Genomic DNA, 10,783 nt, shown 5'->3' on the forward strand with positions numbered 1-10,783 from the left:
TTCATGTGAACATATTGAGTTGCTCAATAAATACGCAAGTGGAGAAGTTGAACACTCATAACTTTACATGGATCCGTTTCTTTGCAGATTGACGACACATTAAATGTGAGGTTTTATAATTTTACCCCTGAACTAAAAACCACCATCAACATTAAGTACCCTGCTTAACACTTAACAGTAGCATTGTTGCAGAGTAAGCATGAGACGGTGACATGTGAGGAAAAAATCGAAAGGGAAGACATTAACAGATTTCCAGGAAAATTCGACTAACATTTGTAAGGAGGCATGAGTAGTCTATGATCCTTGTCTTGGCATACTTCTGGCTTGGCCACAGGGTGCTACTTCCATGGAATGTTGGCGCAGTAATCCTTAACACAAAGATGAGTGTTAAGGTGGTGAAACCGTCAACACTATGACAACAATAGTGAGTGTTGAGGAGTTTGTACTTCTCAACACTAGGAGGAAACATGTGTTGAGGAAATATGCTTAACAACATAGTGGTGAGTGTTGAGGAATTTTCAATCTCAACACTAAGGAAAAGATATGTGTTGGGGCAGTTTGCCTGGAAACACAATGATGAGTGTTGAGGAAATTTCCACGTCTCAACACTAAGGAAAAATATGTGTTGAGGCAGGCAGTTTTCCTGGCAACACGGATGATGAGTGTTGAGGAAATTTCCACATCTCAACACTAAGGAAAAATATGTGTTGAGGCAATTTTCCTGGCAACACGGATGGTGAGTGTTGAGGAGTTTGAATGTGTCAACACTAAGAGGAAAAATGTGTTGAAGCAGTTTGCCAGGAAACACAGTGGTGAGTGTTGAGGAATTTACACGTCTCAACACTAAGAGGAAAAGGTGTGTTGAGGCAGCATGCCTAGCAACACAGTAGTGAGTATTGAGGAATTTACACGTCTCAACACTAAGAGGAAGGATGTTTTGAGGAAGCATGCCTAGCAACAAGTAGTGAGTGTTGAGGAATTTACACGTCACAACACTAAGAGGAAAGATGTGTTGTGGCAGCATGCCTAGAAACATAGTAGTGAGTGTTGAGGAATTTACATGTCTCAGCACAAAGAGGAAAAATGTGTTGTGGCAGTATGCTTGTCAACAAAATAGTGGTGTTGAGGAATTTTCACGTGTCCACACCAAGAGGAGAGTGTGTTGAGGCAGCATGCATGACAACATAGTAGTGAGTGTTGAGGAATTTACACGTCTTAACACTAAGAGGAAAGGTGTGTTGTGGCAGCATGCCTGGAAACACAGTAATGAGTGTTGAAGAATTTACACGTCCTAACACTAAGAGGAAAGATGTATTGAGGAAGCATGCCTAGCAACACAATAGTGAGTGTTGAGGAATTTACACGTCTGAACACTAAGAGGAAAGGTGTGTTGTGGCAGCATGCCTGGCAACACAGTAGTGAGTGTTGAGGAATTTACACGTCTCAACACTAAGAGGAAGGATGTGTTGAGAAAGCATGCGTAGCAACACAGTAGTGAGTGTTGAGGAATTTATACGTCTCAACACTAAGAGGAAAGGTGTGTTGAGGAAGCATGTCTAACAACACAGTAGTGAGTGTTGAGAAATTTACACGTCTCAACACTAAGAGGAAAGGTGTATTGAAGAGGCATGCCTAGAAACACAGTAGTGAGTGTTAAGGAATTTACACGTCTCAACACTAAGAGAAAGGATGTGCTGAGGAAGCATGCCTAGAAACACAGTAGTGAGTGTTGAGGAATTTACACGTCTCAACACAAATAGAAAGGATGTGTTGAGGAAGCATGCCTAGCAACACGGTAGTGAGTGTTAAGAAATTTACACGTCTCAACACTAAGAGGAAGGATGTGTTGAGGAAGCATGCCTAGCAACACAGTTGTGAGTGTTAAGGAATTTACACGTCTCAACACTAAGATAAAGGATGTGTTTAGGTAGCATGCCTAGCAACACAGCGGTGAGAATTGAGGAATTTACACATCTCAACACTAAGAGGAAGGATGTGTTGAGGAAGCATGCCTAGCAACACAATAGTGAGTGTTGAGGAATTTACACTCTCAACACTAAGAGGAAAAATGTATTGACGCAGTATGTCTGACAACACAATAGTGGTGTTGAGGAATTTGCACGTCTCAACACCAAGAGGAGAGTGTGTTGAGGCAACATTCCTGAAAACAAAGTAGTGAGTGTTGTGGAATTTATACGTCTCGACACGAAGAGGAAATGTGTGTTGAGGCAGCATGCCTGGCAACACAGTAGTGAGTGTTGAGGAACTTACACGTCTCAACACTAAGAGGAAGGATGTGTTGAGGAAGCATGCCTAGCAACATAATAGTGAGTGTTGAGGAATTTACACGTCTCAACTCTAAGAGGAAAGGATGTGTTGAGGAAGCATGCCTAGCAACACAGTAGTGAGTGTTGAGGAATTTACACGTCTCAACACTAAGAGGAAAGGATGTGTTGAGGAAGCATGCCTAGAAACACAATAGTGAGTGATGAGGAATTTACACATCTCAATACTAAGAGATTTAAAACTTATTTGATATGCCTAATAGATATAAAACATTAGTTTAAGGATAGTTACTTAACTCTGTCTTCGCTAGGCATGTCCTTCGCGCATGACTGGGCTTTAGGTGTATCAGGCTCTCCCGTGAGTAAGAAGCATGACAAAAGTCCCTATGTGTAATTATCCTGAGATTATTTCCTCGTGGAAGATGTGCTTCCATTGATTCGCTGCTAAGGCGGTGACTGCGTTTAAACTTCTAAACCTGAAGGAGGCTTCAGTCCCCAAGTGTAGCTTACTTTGGTTGTACCACCTTGAATCCACGCCTCTTTGATTTGATACAAGTTATCGTACTCTCCTGGATGGGATGCTTGGAACATCACATGGACGGAATATTCTTTGTAGTGGTTTTTTCTATGGTGAAGCTCAAACGAGCATCAGCGATTCTTGGCAGCATCTGTGATCAAAAGAGCTTTGGCTGGCTGCGATCACATCCTTGACAGGGAGGAGTGGCGGCTACGGGAAAGAACCTTGGTAGGAAGGATTGGCGGCTTCTGGAAAGAACGTTAAAGCGTCTTTTAGAGCGAAACGTTGAAGAGGAGCGGCTTCTGGAGGTGAGACGTTGAAGCGGCTCCTGGAGCGAAACGTTGAAACGGAGCGTCTTCTGGGGAGAACGTTGAAGCGGCTCCTGGAGTGAAACGTGGAAGCGGAGCGGCTTCTGGAGCGAAACTTTGAAGAGGAGCAGCTTCTGGAGGTGAGACGTTGAAGCGGCTCCTGAGAGAAACGTTGAAAAAGAGCGGTTCTGGAGCGAAAATTTGAAGCGGCTCCTGGAGCAAAGTTCGAAGCGCCAACGCAACAAGGATGAGAGCTTGAAAATATATATCTCCGCTGCACCTTGGAGAAATAAAAAAATCCTAGACGCATGCTCCATCATAGATTACATGGTTTCGTGAACAGAGTCCTCAGAAAGCATTAATGCACAACTCCACCAATCGATGTTTGGTCACATTTGGTTTATGACAATCTAACGCCCGGATTCTGAATCCCTTGACTAATCATTCGGATGTTCATTGTTTCGCTCCTTTTGAGTTGTGGCCATGTCCGTTTGAGATTTAGCAAAAACTTCTTGTATTTCCATCAAATCAGCCATGGTAATAGGGGGTTGGCTTCCTCTGGCTCCTCCGGTCTCTCGTTCTGATGGTGGAGTGACAACAGCTCTGGTGACGACTGGGCGTGTCACACTAAGAAACAATGGGGGTGGCGGAAGCGGCTCTGGCTCTGGTGATCGAAGGCGTAACGCCTGAAGAAATATGTTTCGCACCGCTGGTATTGACAGGTGGCATATTAATGCCACTGGAAGGAACGTTAATACCGAGTATGATTTCAACGCTAGTTTTTTCAGGGTTTGTTGCTGATCCGGACCTGAGTTCTGCCATCTTGAGATCAGGATTGAAAAATGAATTTGGAAATTGTAAATTGATATTGCAACCGAGAGATTAATCTCCCACCGTGGTCGCCAATTGTTTGTGGGCGAAAAACGGTTTCTGCTGTTTTTGGTAAATTCTTGTGTATAGATGAGAAACGAGTCTAAACCCTAAACGATGCACTGCATGGGAGTACTTTTGATTCGAGAGATCAGTCTGTACAATCCTGGCCTAAACCAAGAAATGGTCGTTCCATGCTTGCTTCGGTCACAAAGTGAATGAGAAGGGTTGGTCTTAGGAAGGGAAGCGAAGAAAGTGTTGATACCAGAAGCGTTGATCTTGAAGGTGTGGTTGCTTATGACTTGTATCAGAAAGTAGAACTGGCCAGCAGAATGGAAAGCTACCAGGTGATTTTTGGATACTATGTTGTTCTCCGACCAAAACTTGTTGTCTGGTGGAAATAACTGAAACATATTTATATAAGTCGTAATAAAATGTACCCTGGTCTCGTAGGAAGTGGAAACGATTGAGTGGTGGAAGAGTGGAGTAACGTGTAACGTCAGGAATTATGCTTCCATAATGAAGGATCCGTTTACACCATTATTTCTTGCCATTACTAACTGCCCCACTTTATGACACTTTCTTATAATTGGCATATTGCACACAACACGCTGTAAACCTCCAGACCAATACCCTGATGAGTATCCCCCAGTTTGTGACATGTTTGATGTGTCGAGTGTTTTCGTGGAAAATGTGTAGCACTTTGCTACGTGTAGCAATTTAAAATGAAGAGTCTTTCCGCATAAAAATAACATGTGATGCTGTTAGGCTCGTCTTGGATGGTCGCCTAAAACTTGCCACAAGTCTGTCAGTTTGGTGGCGAACTTCAATGGCTGAGATCGCATCTCATGAGGAAGGGTAGCCGTTAATTATGGATACCTTGTGTTGGCGCCTGATAATGGCGCAGTGGCGTTTTGGTGTACGGCATTGGCGATGCGGCATGGATTGCATGGCTCGTGCATGCCAGTGGCGTGGTGCAAGTGGCGCCTGGCGTATCCATGACCACTAGATTTAGGCGGCTGGTCGCCTAAAACTTGTCACAAGCCATCCAGCTCGGTGGCGAACTTGGGTGGTTGAGATCGCATCTCATGAGGAACGGTAGTTGTTGATTATGGCTACCTTCTGTTGGCGCCTGATAATGGTACGGTGGCCCCTTTAGCGCACTCCGGTGGCATTGCGGAATGGCCCGCATAGTTCATGCATGCCAGTGGCGTGGTGGAATGGCAGACATAGTTTGTGCATGCCAGTGACACGATGGTGCAAGTGACGCCTGGCGTAGCCGTGGCCACTAGACTTAGGTGGATGGTCGCCTAAAAGTTGCCACAAGTCTGTCAGTTCGGTGGCAAACTTGGATGGCTGAGATTACATCTCATGAGAAAGGGTAGTCATTCATCATGGTTACCTTCTGTTGGCGCCTGATAGTGGCACAATGGCGCTTTTAGTGCATGCCAGCGGCATTGCAGCATGGCTGGCATAGTTCGTGCATGCCAGTGGCACGGTGGAATGGATGGCATAGTTTGTGCATTCCAGCGGCTCGATGGTGTAAGTGGCGCCTGACATAGCCGTGACCACTGAAATTTTTGGCACGTTGGTGTTTATACTCAAACGTGGTGTGGGAACATCAGTTTCAATGGCCACATTGATCCCCATGTTATGTGGAACATTGTTTGGCTCGGTTGGCGCGGAAACTTTACCTAAATTATGGTTTGGCATGTCGAAATCCTAATTAGCGTATATGGCATGCAACATGCGGTAGGTGGCCGTCGCATGGTATTTTATACAAACGATGCCAAAGTCATGCCGGAGGAGCCATAGGCAGGCCACCATGTAGAAACGACCACCTGATCAAATATTTCCACGGGTGGCTATGGTGTGGCGCCTTTTTTAGGGTTTCCTAAGTCCGTACGGCTTGTGGCATGTTGCGGGCCCGAGGTGGCATAGTTTTGTGCCACGATTAGAAATTAGGGTTTCTTCCACCGCCAAGGCTATCCAAATTGAAGTCCGTTGTGAAGCTGGTCACGCACGGAGAGTGGGTTGGAAAGTTTTGGCATGTTCTCGCGGTAAGTGGCGCGTTTGGAATGTGCGTTTGGCATGTGGGCCTGACATGCTTGTTTTGGCATGTTTGGCATGCCGTTAGCATGTTGGCACGGTTCTGGAAAGCCAACTTAGTATGGCGACCTCTTGACACAATTTCCACCTCTTTTAAGGCTATGGCAGGTTTAGAGCAACCTGATTGGTCAATGAAAGTAGGGGGCCGGCCAAGCATGGGCGTGGATACCCTTTTGGTTCGCGTGGCAGGTTTAATGCGACCTGATTGGCCGATAGGGAATAGTGCCGGCAAGTATGCGCCCAGCTACAACTCCTGGGAGTGTGACAGGTTTAGAGCGACCTGATTGGTCGACAAAGGAGTAAGGGCCGGTTGGGTAGCATGGGGCGTGGCCAAATGGCGCTGACTGGCCTATGGCATGGCCACGCTTCCTCTCATTGTTGCTCGTTCTCCGCGGCTCCTTTATTCTTTCTGATTTTGGGTAAGACTTTGCACTTACTAATCCATGACGGATTGTTGCTTACATGCATTAGTCTGGATAAATTTCATGTGAACATATTAAGTTGCTCAATAAATACGCAAGTGGATAAATTGAACACTCATCACTTTACATGGCTCCGTTTCTTTGCAGAGTGACGACACATTAAATGTGAGGTTTTACAATTTTAACCCTGAAGTAAAAACCACCATCAACAACTTGATAATAGGTTCGGACTTAACCAAACTTTATAGGATCACTATCAAGTATATCGGTTTTAACGTAAAGTGCAATTTATTTTTAATTATATAAAAAAATATAATGGTGGAAAACAAAAGTAAATCACACAGAAATATTTTGTTAACGAGGAAAAGTGCAAATTCAGAAAAACTCCGGGACCTAGTCCAGAATTGAATACTCTCAGAATTAAGCCGCTATACAAAATTTACACCAACTTCGTATACTTGAGGCCAAGCAACTACCCCTAGTTCACTCAGTTTCCTAAGTATCCATGCACTTCTGAATTCGATGAGTTACGCACTGGTACAATTTCTTTAGATCGTATTCCACACATCAAAGGAACAATGAATCTGTTTGGTAACAACTATATCGATTCTTTAAGATAAAGATATCTTAAGTCATACACTGTTCCGTTTAATCTAATAAACTCCTTTGCCTGGTTAGATCAATCTATCTAATAAATATCAAAGTAGTCAAGTTTAGATTCCCAATCAATCAGTAGAGATCTCAAAGAGAAACTATAAAGCGATGCCGATCTCACGCAACTAATCAATCGTACAAATTCGATTCTAGTTGGATCCCAATCGATCAAGGTTTTTGCACACACAAAGATACAAAACCAATAAGAAATCTTAATTGTCTTAAAATCTTATTTAACCTTCAATAATAACTTGCACAACACCACTTGAATCTCTTGTGATCAATCACACACAGAACGGAGTCTGTTAACAATGGATTATCACAAGATATCTTTAGATCTAACAACAGTTCTAAAGATCCCATCGATACTTTGATCTAGTTTGAGTGAATCTTATATCAGAAGAGAGATTCTCAAGAATAAACAAACTAGGTGCAATCAAAGTTTCAACAACCTTTAGTCAATCAAATCAATAAAACTAATAACACTGCAATTATCCAGTTTCCCACCAACGGTACTCGTAGAGCTTGTTGATTCCACAAAAGTTTTTAAACGAACGGTCGTAAGAGATTTCACCTAATTAGGATACTTTCCTCTCCGATTAGACGGATCTACCAGAAACAAGAAGAAATGAAGTTTGCCTGGTTGTTAGGATAATTTGATAGAAATGCAAACTTACGTATTTATAGAACAATGATATTTTGACATCAAGGAATTTCAAAAGCCGAAAATATTCTCAAGATATGCAATGAATGGAAAAATTCGGTTTTATTAATTCCAATAAATGCTTATCCAATATTTCCAAAATCTCTCAATAGAAAATCTCCAATTAGAAAATGTTCATTACTAATTTTTATTCTCTATAGATATGCATTTAATTTCCGGTAATTAAAGCGTATAAACCAAAAACCTTAATTAAAAGATTCTTAATTTATCTCGGCAAAGGATCTCCTTGAGTACTAAGGAATATCTTTGAACAATAAATGATAAGAGTTATTGTTCGTGTTCAAAGTATGTTGACATCTCTTCACTGTAAATCCTTATTCATATTCACATGGATTCACATTCTTGGAATCAGTTATACCACACTTCCAAAACAAGTTTAGAATTGGTTGACCTGTATTCCAAGATAACTATGTAATTGATCAAATACCAAATCACATAGATGAGTTCAATCGGTTCTACCAATCACTAGGATCACTTATACCTTATTATGGAAATACTTGTGGTCAGTCACACTAGTCACTAGGGTCGGTTACTCCAGTTACAAGGATCGGTTTCATATTCCCATGGTATTGCTTGTGATCGGTCACACCGGTTACCAAGAGCGGTTACACCAGTTACCAGGACAGGTTACCAATTACAAGGATCGATTAAACAACACTCGTGATCGGTCACACCAATTACTAGGATCGGTCACACCAATTACAAAGATCGATCACACCAATTACAAAGATCGATCACACCATCACATGGTGATTAATTAGGATCGGTTACACCAATTAATAAAAACCAGTCGTACCAAATCATAATTCAGGCATTGTGATTAGTTATACCAAGATACATAACCAAGGTTAAGATCGGTTCTACCATCTCACACATATTGGTCATCCAAATATTTGCAATGAATAGCCGAACCCATTCACGTAATCATAACAATATATACAAGATTATGTTGATGTCATATCTACGAAGTTCAAAAGATAAGCGTTATACTTCGTAGTATAATTCCCTAATACTATGATCATACAATTATGACCATGTCACATCACTAGAGTATTATACAATATGTACAGTATATACAGCTTCGCAGTTATGTTTTCAATATAGCATGACTTAAAAGATACATTAGGAATGAACAGTTCGAGTCAATATTACTAACCTCAAGTGGAAGGATGATGTCATCGTTGTAGTTCATTACTTCTTCACATTCTTCTGGTACTTTCAGAGTAATACTTGTATGTTTCAGCATTCCTAGACTTTGTAATCTAACCTAAATGAAGTTGACTCTAGTATATAATCAAGCGACTTTAAATGAGTTTTGACACACTAAAATATGACAACCAAACTTGACATACCAACGCTTGATGAGTTCAACCGAGCTATGCTCTAACAACCCTAACTTGAAAGCCATTAGACTTGACATTCCACACTTTTTCCAAGCTTGGAATATCTTGGATTCTACCATGATACTCGCCCTTACACATCAATATTTAGGAAGTACCATCAGATCAAACCAAGATGCGGCTGCAATAGTCTTGCCTAGGATAATTAATCAAGCTTCTTTTGGACTTCATTTGGGTTGGAAACAAATAATGATACATCTACCGGGACTCAAAATCCCGGGAGACTACCGTGTCTTACATTTTTTCGGGCCCCACAGGGGGTAAACAACACCCCCTATAATTCTCTGTGGTGGGTCCCAGGGGCTGTGAGACACGGAATTTCTCCCGGTACCCAACCCCGGTCAGTATAGCATCTTCCATTGAAAACAGCAGAATCTGTCTCAAACCTGTATGGTTTGTTACGGTTTATTAAACAACTTTTGAGTCAGAAATAAGATACACGGTAGTAGCCTGGTAGTGACGGTGATGGAGGTTGAAGGTAAAATAAAAACTAAGGCTGCACATACTCCGGTGCGGACCGGTTCTCTTATGGAACCGGTGTCTGTACTTGGTGTTGACCGGTACCTCTTTTTGAGTACCGGTACCTGTACTTGTACCTGGTGTTGTACCTGTAACGCCGGTACCGGTCCGGTACAAGACCGGTACCGGTTTTTTTACCCGGAAAATGTTACAAATTAATACTAAGTATAAGTTATACAACATTTCCATATGATCAATGTATCCAAAATAAGTTCAGGTTGCATACATACTTAAGCTCAACATTTCCATAACTTCAAAACAACAATCCAAAATAAGTTCAGTTTGCTAAAGAGCAAAAAACAACATTTCCACAACCATAAGTCTGTCTACGGCAAGTCGACAAGAAATGAAATGTGATCATTGCAAACGAAAATGGATGGTTGCAAAGCCTGCACTTGCAATTTCCAATCCTAGCCTGCATTCATTTCCATAAATAAACTTCAAGCTTTTAGGAATGGTAACACAGTAAGAGTGTAAGACTAGTTCCCAATAAGAAAAATGAGAAAAATGGGAAGCAAGTTAGAAAATTTACAAGTAGCATGGTTCATATCACTACCAATAGGTCCAATACATAACACAGTAAGAGACTAAGAGTGTAAGACTAGTTCCCAAGTACCAACTAACATTAACATTCTTATAATAGAACTATCCCTGTGTAAAATCTAACACAATTTCTAAAACACCACTGACCACTCTCAAATTACACTATACTCTTATAATAGAACTATCCCTGTGTACCAACTAACATTAACATTCAGAAATTACACTATACGCTCCTTCTCAGCATCAGTGTACTAATCTAGTTCTTAACACACCACTGACCACTCTCAAATCCACCCAAGATTCTTTACCCTTTTATAAAATTTTCTTGATATTTCAAATTCTATAAACCCAGTTACCCAGAATACAAGCATTAACCTAACACAATTGAGAAATTTTTATCAAATAAATGACATCCCATAAGAATTTAAGCAT

The sequence above is a fragment of the Papaver somniferum genome, chromosome 6 (assembly GCF_003573695.1).
Source record: "Papaver somniferum cultivar HN1 chromosome 6, ASM357369v1, whole genome shotgun sequence".
NCBI classification, from domain to species: domain Eukaryota; kingdom Viridiplantae; phylum Streptophyta; class Magnoliopsida; order Ranunculales; family Papaveraceae; genus Papaver; species Papaver somniferum.